The sequence below is a fragment of the Macrotis lagotis genome, chromosome 7, assembly GCF_037893015.1.
Source record: "Macrotis lagotis isolate mMagLag1 chromosome 7, bilby.v1.9.chrom.fasta, whole genome shotgun sequence".
NCBI lineage: Eukaryota > Metazoa > Chordata > Mammalia > Peramelemorphia > Peramelidae > Macrotis > Macrotis lagotis.
The window spans coordinates 41,024,404-41,039,429 of NC_133664.1; the positions used below are offsets into that span (position 1 = coordinate 41,024,404).

At 41.8% G+C, this 15,026-nt stretch overlaps 1 protein-coding gene across 1 annotated transcript in view; it reads left to right on the top strand.

Annotated features, from left to right (window-relative positions):
- BFSP2 (beaded filament structural protein 2) overlaps positions 1 to 15,026 on the top strand; it is a 62,154-nt gene that overhangs the window by 488 nt on the left and 46,640 nt on the right. The window lies entirely within an intron of this gene.

Consider the following 15,026-nt stretch of genomic DNA (forward strand, 5'->3'; position numbering starts at 1 on the left):
ATGGCCCTTGGTGACTGAAGAACAAGTTAAGGTCAGACCTGCACCCCAAGGGCCAAAAGGTTTGAGAAGGGGAACTCACCCCTCCACCAAGACTGTCCTTGGGTATCTTTTACCTAATTTCCTGGGCATTGATATTGGAATGAAAAGAAAGTTAGAGCCAAGTCATCTGGGGGGGGGGCACATTCATACACATATAAATTAATCTTATATGTAAGTTTTTTAAATAATTTCTCTGATTTCATATGCCACTGCCCATCCTCATCAGCCTACATTTATTGAGAAGTAGCCAGGAAAATGGATAGAGTGTTGGCTTCAGGATCAAGCTTATCTGGCTTCAAATCTAACTCTGAAACCTACTGTCTGTCCCTGGGCAAGTCATTTAACCTCTGATAAGTTGCAGAGCAGATGCTGACCTATAAAGGAAGTTCCTTATGCCAATAAAATCATAGGTCTGAACTCCACTTTCCCCCTTAAAAATATTAATTTACAGAAAGTGCATGGCTATATCTCTCCTCTGCTATGGCAATCACAACTCTCCCAGACTATTCTAACAGCATCCTAAATAGTCCTTCTTCCTCAATCCATCTGTCACCTAGCTCCCCAAATAATCTTCCTAAGGCACAAGTCTCACTACATCATTCCCTTGATCAAAATAATTCAGATGCTGGACATACACAGACATAAATGAAGTATTCTCTTCCCTAGGATGACTAGCTGATAAAGTGGGTAGAGCTCCAGTCTTGGAGTCAGGAGAACCCAAGTTCAAATGTGACCTCAGACACTTGATAGCTACAAACTGTATGACTTTGGGTTAGTCATTTAACCCTGATTGCCTCATAACCAGGGCCATCTTAGTGGTCCTGATTTATATCTGGCTGCTGGACCTAGATGGTTCCCAAGGAGAAACTGAAGCTGGTAACTTAGCACAACTCTCCCTCACTCAAATCCATTTCATGTGCTTCTGTTGGCATCACCTCCCTGATGTCATGCCTTCTTCAAGAATGAAGGACAAACATCATCATTCTCTTCCTTTTGGGAGCTGATGTCCCTCTCGGGGTGGTGGGGCAGGGGAGGAGGAACAGACGAGCCAGGGCAAGATAAGTTAAGAAGAATGAGGACATTAGGGGTGGCTAGGTGATACAGTGGATAGAGCACTGGCCCTGGAGTCAGGAGGACCTGAGTTCAAATCCAGCCTCAGACACTTAATAATTACCTAGCTGTGTGGCCTTGGGCAAGTCACTTAACCCCATTGCCTTGCAAAAAAAAAAATGAAAACATTAACAAGTGGAGGACATGCAAGACTGGGGGGATGCTGAAAGGGCAAGTAAAGTTTCGGCCCATACACAGCATTATTGGGGAACAGTGTCAAAGAAATGAGTTAATTTTATAAACATAAGACAGCGGTAGAGCGTCATCTTTTATATCAGCAAGCATATGTAGACTCGTCTTAATTTCTTCTGGTATGACCAGTTAATCTGTCAGAAAGTCCAAAATTCAGTCAATCACTACCCATTTTGACCTATAAGTCAATGAGCTTTCTCACCTCCAATTTTCTTAGAACATTTTGCCTGGGTCTCTCCTTTGCCTTTATCAAAGTTATATTGATTTCAGTTCATGTCATATTCCCTCCTTATATATTCTTAGAGGCGAGAAATGTTTCATTCCTCAGCTTTCTATGTCCAGAACCTAAACGGTGCTTTGAATGTGGTGAAATTTGAGATACAGAAAGATGAGAATGGAAAGAGATGGGATAGTGTGGAGGGGAAGAGAGGATGATGGAGTAGGGCGGGGTAGGGTGGGGTAGAGTGGGAGAGGAGAGAATGCAATAGAATAGACCAGAATGCAATCCATTGGAATATGGGGAAGCGAGAAACAGCTCAAGAAGGCTTATTTCCTGTCCCACTGTATAATGAATTCAAAATCAAAATCACCTTTAACTGTAAGGTGTCTGTTACCTAGAAACAAGACTGGGAAAGCTGAAGGGACAGTTGGATACAAGTGATATAGATATAAAACCTTTCCATGTTGTTGGGGCTTTTTAAACTGAAATGTGTTTCTGTCCATTGGCATATTCAAGGCACTGTAGGCATTATCTGACCCGTCCTCAGCAGCCTAACAAAGGATGCTGAGAATGGATCACTCCTTCCTTCTATTTTTCCTTCTAGTCTTCACTCTTTCCTTCCTCCTATTCTTCCTTCCATCCTCTCTTGCTTCTTTTCCATCCTTGCAGTCTTCCTTATCTCAAATGAGATGTTTGCAAAAGGATTTGTAAATTCTAAATTTACAAACATTTGTAAAATTTACAAAGTTACACAAAATGACAATACCCAAATATAGACAAATGTTAACTCTTATTATTGCTTCTGTTCTGTCTTATTTATTTTCACAGCCAACTATCCTTCCTAAATCTATTTTTCTTAGATTGATATTAAATTCAGCAAATTCAACTCAACATTTATAAAGCATGTGCCAGCAAAACAGCTAGATGGTGTAGTGGGTAGAGCACTGACCCTGAAGTCAGGAAGACCTAAGTTCAAATCCAGCCTCAGACACTTGCTAGCTGGGTGACTTTGGCAAATCATTTAACCTTGATTGCCTGACATCCAGGGCATCTCCAGGCACCCTGATTCAGAGGTGGTCACTGGACCCAGATGACCCTGGAGGAGAAAGTGAGGCTGGTGACTTAGCACAGCAACCCCTCACTCAAATCCTATTCACATGCTTGTCATGGCATCACCTCCTTGATGTCAGTCTTCATTGAAAATGATGGACAGAGTCGGCTAGGTGGTGCAGTGGATAGAGCACCGGCCCTGGAGTCAGGAGGACCTGGGTTCAGATCCAATCTCAGACACTTAATAATGACCTAGCTGTGTGGCCTTGGGCAAGCCACTTAACCCCATTGTCTTGCAAAAAAAAGAAGCAAAGGAAAATGAAGGACAAATATAAGTAACAAGGCTCAGTGTTAGGTACTAGGGACATAAAAATGGCATCTAATACAGAACATTTCTGCCCTCCAGGGTTATTAACATCCTCTAGAGATTAGGAAGAGGAGACTCTAGGTGAACACAACTAAGTGGTCATATAGTGATGAGGCACTGGAGGCTGCCAAATGCCAATTCTACTTTGTCAGATGTCTACTCTGCTTCTCTTGTTCAACAGGAAATGCTGTGGTATGAAATATAGCATATATATATATATATATACATATATATATATATATGTATATATATATATATATATATCAGTTTGCCATAGTCAACTCACAATGTGGATGAATCCAAATCACAAGTCTCAGAGGATTGCCTAAATCTCAGAGGTCAATGACTTGCCCACTGCCCTTCCGCTAGTGATGTTCAGGGGTAAGATTTGCAACCAAGTCATCCAGGTGATGATGAGTCCCAAACTCTGTGCTCCCAGCCTTCATCCAGGTAACTGAGAATTGTGTCCTTCTTCTCTGGTCCCCGGTTTAAGCATCACCTCCCAATTACTGCTGCAGTTTCAATCACTTGCATTTCCTTTGTCCCTAAATACAAACATTCACTAAGGATGAACTTAGCCAGACTCACTTAACCAGATATGTTGTTTGCTGGCATTCTGCCAGTTTTTAATCCATACCACAGTGTTCTAGTCCAAGCCAATTAGGAGGAAATTTGCAAGTTAAATTTCATTATCTAAGCGCATTAAATGACTTTCCCGAACATCCCCGAACATCCCCCATCTCCCCCTTCTACCAACTCTCCTGTTAGGAGCAGTCACCTACAAAGAAGGGCTGGATCTTCATGGCTTGTTGGTTCAGGAGCAAACTCAGATGGGGATGACTTTGCCTTTATTGTTATGGTTTTGGCCTCTTGTTTCCTTCCCAGATGATGCCAAGTGGACTGGACAGGCATATCCAAGCTTGTTAGTCAGATGAGCCCCTTCTGCTCTGGGTTCAACTTCCTAGCTGTGTGACCCTGGACAAGTCATGAACCTCTGAATGCCTTAGTCCACTGGAGGAGGAAATGGCAAAATCACTCCAATATCCTTGCCAAGAAAATCCCGTGGATAGTACAGTCCGCCGGATTGCAAAATGTCGAACATGACTGAAATGACTCCTCATGAATAAAATGATGATTCACAGACCTTTCTTTTCCTCTTAAAATCAAAGAAAATAACATTCTATCATGGGATCAATAGGTCATCATAGATCATCCAGTCATAGATTTCAAATTGGAAGAGACCTCAGAGATTATTTGTCCAACGCCTTCATTTTACTGATGAAGAAATTGAAGGGAAAGGGGGAAAGGGAAAGGGGAAAACATGCATTAAGTCCCTTTATTATTGTTGTTCAGTGATTTCAGTCATGTCTGACTCTTTGTGACCCGTGAACCATGGAGTTTTCTTAGCAACGATGCTAGAGTAATTCACCATTTCCTTCTCCAGTGGTTTAAGGCAAACAGACTGACTTGTCCAGGGTCACACAGCTAGGAAGTGTCTGAGGTCAGATCTGAACTGATTCCAGGCCTCTCTATCACTGAGTCAATTAACTGCCTCTTTATTGTGCCAAAGCACATACTTTACAAATATTATCTCATTTGATCTGCAAAAACAACCCTGGAAAGTAGGTCCTATTATTGTCCCCATTTTACAGATGAGGAGACTGGGGTTAAGTGACTTGCCCAGGGTCATACTTCCAGCAGTTGGCTGAGGTCATTTTTGAACTCAGGTCTTCCTGACTCTAAGCCCTACCTTAGTAGCAGCAACTAACTGTGAAGTACAAGGAAGTTGAGATTTGGTCATGATCAGTATCAGAGGAAGGATCTGGTCGCCAACTCTGAAATCGGGGCTTTTTTCTTCCTATAATAGCGTAGCTGATCAGTGATCAGAGTGGGACTGCTTTGTGGTGATATTTGTCATTGATGATTTATTGATTTTTTTTTTTTTGCTATCTTAGGTCATTGTCATTTCCCAATAAATGTGTGCCCTTCCCCAAAGGACTCTCCTTTACAAAAGAAACGTTGAAAATAGCCACATCTGAGCATAAGTTAGATGGTTCCATAGTATATAGAGTTTATGGGTTTGGAGTCAGGTAGATTCCTCTTGACCCTGGGCAAGTCATTCTTTGCCTCAGTTTCCCCACTTTAAAATGAGCTGGAGAGGGAAATGGCAAACCACTTGAATATCTTTGCTGAGAAAACCCCAAATGAGCTTACAGAGAGTAACGACTCAACCACAACAACGGCCTTGTATATTTAGAGTTCTCCACCAAAAAAGAGAAGTGTGGGTTTCACCATCTTGTTCAGGTCTTCCTCCCTGTTGCAGCCATACGGCTCCCCTGTAGTCAAAATTCTTAATTCTGGTAGTTCCTTTTGTACAACTCAGAATGAAGAAAATGTCTTTCTACCAGAAACACATCTAGATGATGAGGCAGGGGGGTTGGCTGCACTCTCTTCTTCCCCAGCTCACCTCACCAAGACTACAAGGGGAGCCCTTTATGCTTTTTTGAGAAGCAAATTAGAAAGGGATGAGATTGGAGGCAATTATGGAAAAACAATTAAAGAAGAAGGAAATAATGCAGGAAGAAGTGAGACAGGAGAAATAATTAATAACTCAAAAACTACAAACAAAATGACCAAGTAGTTTATGAAAAAAATTGAGAGTGGGATCAACAAACTATATCCCCAGAAAAGCCCAAAGGAGAAGTTTTTGTTTTGTTCCAAGATTCTTTTCTCCTGCTTTCAGGTCATGGATATTTTTTAAGCCTCAGAACTCATAAGGATTTTTCAATGTTTTATTAAAACATTCACACTGGACCCAACATAACCAACTAAACTGGCTTAATAACAATTTAGATTTCAATTAATTTCAATGCAGTGTCTCAGTCACTCCTTCAATAAATCCTCATCTGAATCACATATCAAAAGTAAAAGGGACCTCTGAAAATATCTTGTCATCTTACAGAAGAGGAAACTGAGGCCCAGGGGAAGTTAAGTGACTTACCCCAGGTCAAACAGGCAGTCTATGGTACAGTCTGGGCCTCTGCCCCCAAATTTAGTGGAATATTTGGGGGGGTTCTTTTGTTCTCATTTGCCTTTCTTCTTCTCTGGTTGTTGATGCATCCTCCATTCTGGCCCAAAGGATTTAGAAGCGATCATTTAAGTCTTAGTTGGTCATTTTACAAATAAATAAATTTGAGACTGAGAATGGGGCTCATGCAAGCAGAGGTAAGATTCAAACCCTGACCCTGGGACTCCAGATCCAGGCTTTATTCCACTGTCCCTCACTGGACCGCGGCTGCTTGCTTTGTTTCCTTTTTCATTAAAAGTGCTCTAGATGTTTCATCCCCAGATGCCCAGGCTGCCCTCTCATGACCAGTTGCTCCCTGCTGCTCCATCTATGGTCATTTAGATATTCTTTTCAAATATCATTTCTTTTTCCTTTAAGTGACCAAAGGACAGAAAAGTCTGGTTGAACCCAGTCGGCTTCTCTGGCCCAATGAACCATCTGCTTTCCAAGACCCTCTAGAGACATTGTGGCAATACTGAAAAGCATCCAGGAAAATGACTTTCACATGCAAATGGCAGCTAATTTCTCATCTATTTCTTCCCAATTATGTGTTATCATTATTATTAACATTATTATTATTATTTTGCAAAGTAAATGGAGCTGATAATGGAAATCGTCGTGAACTTTGGGCCTTTCTATCTGGAACCCAGCCAGGCAAACCTAGCGTTATTCCGTGGCTCAGGGCCAAGAGAGGGAAGAATGAAAAGGGGAAGAGAAAAAAGGATGAGTGATGGTTGTAGGGCAAGGGAAAGAGAATGGAACTGGAATATTGACTACCACTTTAGCTGGAATTCTTGAATTTCCCCTCTCTGGGCTGAATCAGTAAAAAGAAGAGACTAAAATAGTAAAGAAAAGTATAACAGATGATTTCTATTGGAGTTATATCTAGGAATTTCTGTAAGGAAAGGGAAGAGAGAGTCCACCTGGGTCAAGGTCACCAGAGGGAAAGGGGTATGCTTTAGGACAGCATGAGGTTTTAAAGGGTGCTAAAGATGAGCTATGTCAGGATATCAAAAGATCGGCTATTTCTAGAGAGAAGGGACAGGGGACAGGAGGGCTAGTTTTGAAGCCCTGGGTAAAATGAGGGAAGAAAATGCATCCTATGATAGTTTTCTTTGTAGCCTCTAAATTTCAGTGCCCTAGGGCAAAGTCCTCATTGCCCTGCCCTAGTTAAAGCCTCAATCTCTAAGGTTCTTTTCTGCTCCAACAGCCTCTCAATCTATAAACCCAGATCAAACCAAGTTTGAGGAAGTAGGGGAAAATCTAAGCAAAGTCTATAGGGTATAGGTCTTGGGATTTTACTGCTTGAGTTATAAATAGGAGGAGAGACTGATGGACTCTGTGGGAGAAAACACTAGATTAAATCTGCAACTGCAGAGACCGTCAGGGGGAGGAGAAGGGGAATAGTGTAGTAATTGAAAAGTAAGTAGATTTGACTTTTAAATGAGGACTAATCTGAATAATTTCTCCTACTGTGTATGAAGCTTCTGGATTCAGGAGGCTTGCTGACAAACCTGCCTGTTTGTGGATCTGCTAGAAACTTAGGAAATCACAATTAGGGCCAATCATGAATCTCCTTTAAGATCCATGGAATCAGACACAGTGCAAAGAGTTCCAGTCCCAGAGTCAGAAGGACATGAATTCAAATCCAATCTCAGGCACTTACTACTGTGTGAGCCTGGGTGAGTCATTTAGTCCTAATTGCCTCCTCCAAAAACTAAATTAAATTAAATGTGTGGGATCAGGAAAAAAAGTGAAAGCCCAGGGGTTTTACTCTTCAAGGAAACAACAGTCTGATGTCATAGAAAGAACACCAGATTTGAAGTCAGAGGCAGACCTGGCTTCAAAAATGAAAACAACTTAATAATTACCTAGCCATGTGGCCTTGGGCAAGCCACTTAAAACCCATTGCCTTGAAAAATCTAAAAAATAAAAAAATAAAAACAAATAAAAACAAAAGCTCACATTTATAAACTATCTCACATACGTTCTCATTTGATGCTTGAAGCAATCTTTCTAGGTAGGAATCATTAATATCCCATTTTACAGATGAGGAAACTGAGGTTGACAGAGTTCAAGTGACTTGCCCAGGATCACACAGCTAAAATGGCAGGATTCAAATTCATGACTTCCTGGCCCCACTCATGACTTCCCTCATCTATGCCACCTAGATTTATGGCAAACTTTGGCTCTACCTGGCCTGCTCCCTGTGCAACCCTGAACAAATTATTTCACATTTCAGTTTCTTTATCTGTAAAAGAAGGAGATTTTTAATAAAACCTCAGACTTGGAAGAAACCTTGTCCCTCTCACATCTGAATTCCCCTAAAGTGTGTCCAACAAATGGTAATTCAACATTTGCTTCATCTCAAGGAAAGAAAACCCCAAACCCCCTAAAACAACTCATTCCATTGTTTGGATAACCCTATTTGTTAGGAAGTTAGACCTTCTATTAAGACCAAGTTTGCACTTCCACCCATTACTTAAAAGGCAACAGGGAGCCACTGAAGATGTTTGAGCAAAGGAGTGACAAGACCACAGAAGAAAGTATATCTAGTATAGAGTATACTGTTCTCAAGAAAACATAAAAGGGAGTTATAGCTGCCAATCAGATGGAGAAACTCTGGGGTCCTTAGGGTGCAACCTCAAGACAGAATCAATGTCATGAATCTTTTTGAATGTCACATCCATTAGTAAAAGTACATGTATTGGGTCATTTAACCATTCCATCCTTTAGTGGTGAGAATTTTCCTTTCTGAGTCTTCTGTAGCTGTGTTGAGAGAGGCAATTATTAGGTCATTGGCATTTCCACAAGTGGTGTTGCCCAGGATGGTAGTCTTAATGGGGTGGGATAGAAACAGGATCAGTGGTTATGGGGTTTCTGCTCTTCCCGGGGGATCTTGGGAATACTTGATCCTTGATCACGGATAATTTGTCAGTTAGAATTGTTGATAGTCAAGAGGGTAGACCCCCTTAGTAGCTGCCACAAGGAATGATGCCTGCAAGGGCGAGGCTGGCAGCAGGGCTGGTGGATTTGGGGAGTGGGTAACACTGCTCTTTCTAGGTCTGTTGGGTTCAGCTGTTCATTGGTAGCAATGGGTCAGTAGGAGATCATTTTTTTTTCATCACAATACCCTGTTACAGAGATGTTGACAAGTTGGAGGCATCTTGTAGAGGGAAGGCAATAAGATGGTGAGAGAACTGTAAACTATGTGACATGAGGAAGAAGTGAAGGAACTGACATTTGAAGCTATCTAAAATGAAATATGGCATCCTTAGGGGGAATTCCTTCTCAACACTTGTCTTCAAGCGTAGGCTTTTGGGTAGATCCTTCATCAGGGATTCCTGCATCAGGTATGGGATCTAAAAAGAATCTTTGAGGCCATCTCAGGCCCAACCCCTTCATTTGACAGGAGGCATATAAAAGGGAAATGACTCGCCCAGGAAAACACAACTATCTGAGGCACACTTTGAACCCAAGTCTTCCTGACTCCACCTCCAGAGTCCTGTTCACTACACTATGGAATTAAACTGGGCAACCTTTGACTTGAGATTTTTTTCTAACTTTGAGATTCTTGAAGTGGGAATGTTTAGCGTAGTATTCAAGAGTGTACAGGTTTATTGTGCAAAGTCAAATCAATCGAAAAACATTTATGAAGCTCCTACTGTGTGTCAGGCACTGGGAATACAAAAGGAGGAAAAAGACATCCCTGTCCTCAAGAAGCTTACAATCTAAAGTGTGGAAGGGATATCATGGAAAGAGTCAACAAGTGAAAGCAGAACTAGGAGCAATGAGCATAATTCAACTCAATTCAAATATTAAGCATATATCATGAGCATAGCACTACAGAATGATTTTTTTAAAGAAGTATAGTCCCTAAAAAAACCCAAAAAAGACAAAAAAATTTTAAAAAATTTAAAAAAGTATAGTCCCTACTCTCAAAGGAATTTATAGCCTAATAGGAGGGTAAAACATGAACCCAAATAAATATAATTAAAGTTAATTTGCTGAGTGCTTTTAAAAAAAACCTAACCCATGTGAGGGACTTCCACTATCAAGGCAAACCCCTGCTCATTAACAGTTTTAGAGTCGAGGGTTGGGGTGGGGGTGAATTGAAAATTCAAGTGATTCATCCAAGGTCACACAGTCAGAAGGTATCAACCCCCCACCCCTTCCCCGTTTTTTTTGCTCAAGGAGTCTAATATTTAGAGAGAATGTTACCAGAGGCAAGATTTGAATTTAAGGCCCTCTCTCTATCCACTACACCTTATTGCCTCTTATGATAAATGGAGAACAGAGGTGAAACCATGAGGACTGGGGAGGGAGGATTCTTTTTGAACTGGATCAGGGGAGTAGCTACAAAATTTCCTGGAGAAAGATAGGACAACAGAAGACAATAGAAAGTGAGATAGGTTGTCTTGACAGAAAAGAAGAATTCCCCATAGAGCCAAGCTGTCCCTTATAGGAGGTGCAAGGTGCCCATTTTGGGTCATTTTGCAGAATAAGAGGAAGATGATCTTAACTAGAACCTGACTACAGCACGGAAAAAAATCAATATAAAGTAAAACTGTAAAAGGAAGTTGTAGCCAGACTGGGCAGGGCCTTGAATGCCAGGTTAAGCAGTTTTAATTCTGTAGGCAGTGGGGAGTCACTTGATATATGATGTAGGGAGCACTTTTACTGGCATCTAGCTAAAGTCAATTAAACTTCATTCTGGGTATCTGACACCAGTGCAAAGGAGCCAAAACCTAAACTGCTGAGCTCTAGGAAGGCCACTTATGGCCTAGATCCTCCTCCCTCCTGTCTCTTCCGTCACCTTATTCCATCACTCATTCCATCCTTCTCTTTCACCTTCAATCTTCCCCTCCCCACAGACTTCTAGTCTTCTCTTCCCAGATTTGCTCATCCTCCCCATACAAAAATAAAGGCAAAACCCCACTCACTTTCCTGTAATGTTGCTGATGCCTCAAGCTCTCAATTTTCCTGACTACACATCCAGAAGGAATAGTTTATAGCTTGCACCTGAAGGTGTGCTAGGATGGGTTGGGACCAGTTCAAGAGAGTCAATTATTAAGTTTTTAGTGTGAGCATTTCCACCTCAGCAATCAGCAAAAGCTACCAATTAGGGTGTGATTTATTGTCTTGTTGATTGCCTAGATTTAGGAAAGTTACAGAGAAAATGTTAATAATGCATTTTTTTTCCTGCAGAGCAGGTAGTTAAACATTTATCAATACACCCCCTAGAACAGTCTCTCTACCACAATGCTGAGAAAAGACAATTAGGATCCCCCATCTCCCCCCACTGACTCCACAGCTATCCCTATTCATTCTTTTATTCTTTTGCTGTGGTCAAGTTATTCTGATCTTGTTTTCTCTTCATGTAAAACTTCTGGGATCCACCCAGGAATGTACATCTATTTCCCTGTGCCATTTTGGTTCCTGTCGAAGGGGTACAACTGCGGGGTTTAAAATCTCTGGTTATTCTAACTACATAACAGGAAGCTTTCTTTTTAGTTTGGGGAAGAGGTCCCAGTCTCACACCAAAGGTTAGAATGGTTAGAATTCTCATCTCTACTTAAAAGGGTCTATATGATAGGGACTGATGCTGATGAGGTTTTATTTTAACCCAAGGGGAAAGAGAATAAGTATTTTTTTAAGTGACTACTATGTATCAGGCAACGTGCTAAGAGCTTTACAAATAACAATCCTTATAATAACTCTGGGAGGTTGGTTCTGTTGTTGATCCCATTTTATAGATGAGGTCTATCTATTTGTTATATAATATAGACTATAGATGAGGAAATTTTTAATGGACAGAAGGTTGAGCTAATTGTACAGAGTCATAGAGTCATAGTATCTGAGGTCAAATTTGAATTCTGGGAAAGGTGATTCATGCCTCTGAGTCTCCACTTCCTCACCAGTAAAAATAAGAAGACTGGATGACCCTTTCCAGCTCTAAATTTGTGATTCTTCCAAACTGAAGATTTAATTTAGAAAAACAGAATTTGCCTTTTTTTCTATCTAGATTGGACTGGCTGGTATATGCTGATAGCATATACATAGCACTTTCGATATGAATATAAATCTCATTAGAGCCTCGTCACTATTAAGGACTATGAGAAATACTATTATCTCCATTTTACTAATGAGGAAACAGATTCCAAAGCTAAGTGTATTGTCCATGGCTCTAAAAACTGGTATCTGGGATGGCATTCAAATCCAGGTCTCCACTGACTCCAATGCCAGCATGCTCTCCACCACACACTGCATTGCATCTGCTCCCTGGACTCTATATTGGGATTTTTTTTCGAAAGAGAGGAATGGCAGGATTATATAATTTTAGGAGAAAGATAGCATAATATAGTACAGAAGCCTTAGAATGAGCAAGTCCTGCCTCTAATCCATAGTGGTTTCATGACTCTGGACAGCTGGAACTAAATGAGAAAGGCAAGTTATGCCAGGAAGCCTGAGCCTGCCAAGAACCAAGAGACAAACCAATGGTGGTCCTTGGCAGGAAGTATAGCCATGCCCCCATTGCCAAAGCCAGCACCCTGGGAAAAATCTCCCTTCATCCTCTCCTAGTCCCAATTTTGCAGCAATAACTGTTAAAGGGCCACGAGGCAAGGCTTAGAGAACAGCTGGAGAGATGAGAACTGGAAGCCTTTAATATACAAGATAGAAACCTCCTTGGAAGACATCTTTAACCCCCAGGAATTTCTCTGTAGGCTATTTGTTGGTAGTAAGAACAGAACCAGGGCTGCCTGAAGGGAAGAAGAAAAGCTTTTGATCAATGAATTGTTAACCGTTTAGTCAATGAATTTCACTGGTCATGATAAAATGGCCAGGACAGAGGGCCAGTAAATCATAGAGTGGCTTATTTATCACTTTCTTATTATGGACCGATTTGTAAATCATGGGATTGCTCCATTCTTTGGAGCGCCATCTTACTGTTGTGGAGCCAGATACTTTATATATTATCAAAAGTGGGTGGGTGGGGGTGGCTAGGTGGCACAGTGGATAGAGCACCGGCCCTGGAGTCAGGAGGACCTGGGTTCAAATCCGGCCTAGCTGTGTGGCCTTGGGCAAGCCACTTAACCCCATTTGCCTTGCAAAAACCTAAAAAGAAAAAAAAATGGCCTGGTGGATCATAGACCAGTCAGATTTGGGACTTGAGTGATCTTCCCAGGACCAGTCCACCATTCAGGACAAAACAACGATTATATCCCCTGTGACCATCCAAGTAGGAGTCCTTTGGAAATGGCTATATTGCTTGTGGATTGATTGAGGTTAACAGTACAACATGATACACGTCACTTACCACAGGTGAGCACAATTCAGGGGAAAATGCAGAACCTATCATCATTAAATTCCTATTAGCTGCTTTGGTTTCACTGTTTTTCCCAGAATCTGCCTGTATAAAGGATCTCTAGAAGCTAAATCATTATTATTAAATTCATTCCACATATCATACTAATCAATATAAAAATCATAACTCTCGACACGTTCTTGGGCACATGGCCTTGCCCTAGATACATTAGGGCACTGAGTAATACCAGGCCCAGGCTCTGAAGGAAGACTCGGACTCCATCAGCAAGCCCATCATGAAAGTTGGTAACCTCCTCCATCCTGGAGCTCCAACTCTCTGCAGCTGATGCTAATAAGGAAACCCAGGAATGGGGAAGGTTCCTTCGTAGTCTGCCTCTTCCTTGTTCAACTGGCCAGACCCTCCCTCCCCAGGTCATAGTTTCCCTTCCATTTTTCATATGGAAGTTACAGATGAGCAATAGAGTTTCCAGGAGATGAATAGGGTCCGATACCGACCAGCAACTCACTTAGAACTGGAGATGCTCCTGCTCCCTGTTCATCTCCTGGTGGACTCACAGGCTAGAAAAGAGGGATGCTGCAGTGGAAGAAGAATGCACCTCAGAATCTAAAGACTAGGGTTCAAGGACCAGCATCGGGACTTACTAACCACAAGGCAACTGGTGATACAATGGCTAAAGAGCCTGGCCTAGAGTCGGGAAATTTTGAGTTCAAATTTGACCTCAAGTCCTTATTATCTGAGTGACCTTGGTCAAGTCACTTAATCTCTTTTGCCTCCGTTTCCTCCTCTGTAAAATGCCACCTGGCAGAGTTGTTGTAAGAATAATAATTGAAGGGTGGCTAGGTGGCACAGTGGATAGAGCACCGACCCTGGAGTCAGGAGTACCTGAGTTCAAATCTGACATCAGACACATAATAATAACCTAGCTGTGTGGCCTTGGGCAAGCCACTTAACCCCATCTGCCTTGCAAAAACCTAAAACAAAACAAAAAGAATAATCATTGAAAAGCTCTTACCACAGAGACTGGTACATAGTGGGAGCTTAATAAATATTTATTTCCTTCCCTTTCCCTTTAGGTAGAAGGCTGGACCTGGAAATGACCTTAGAATTCTTCTGCTCTAACTTCCACATGTAAGGGTGGGAGGGGGAGTCCCTAGCCCCTGCCCAAACTCAGTCATACAACACGGGATTAACCAAAGGGTTGTAATCCCACCAAAACATTAATGGGAAAGATGTGTCAGACCCTTTTATGATGTGAGAGTGCCTTTTTTCTGATGGAATAAAAGGAAATGACCAGTATTGGCTGAAGAAACTAATTAGCCAAGCCCTACCCCCCCCTCCAGCTTTAACTAATTAAGCCCTGGCAAGAGACTAGTTCGAAACTGGGAGCCAGAGAAAAGTCTAGAAGGGGGAATTTGCTCTTGGCCTGTGGAATGGAGAGAGGAAACCACTTCTCTCTCCCCCACCACCACCATTTCCATCTCCCACTGGTCACATTATTCAGAAATAGAAAGACTCTGTATCCACCAGAGACAAGAGACCCACAGAGATACCCTAGGATGGCCACTGGTCAGAGGAAAGAACTTCCAGGAATTGGTCCTTGGCAACCCTCAAGGGCAAATGCAAGGTGACTGGAGATTGCCAAACTGATGGTCTC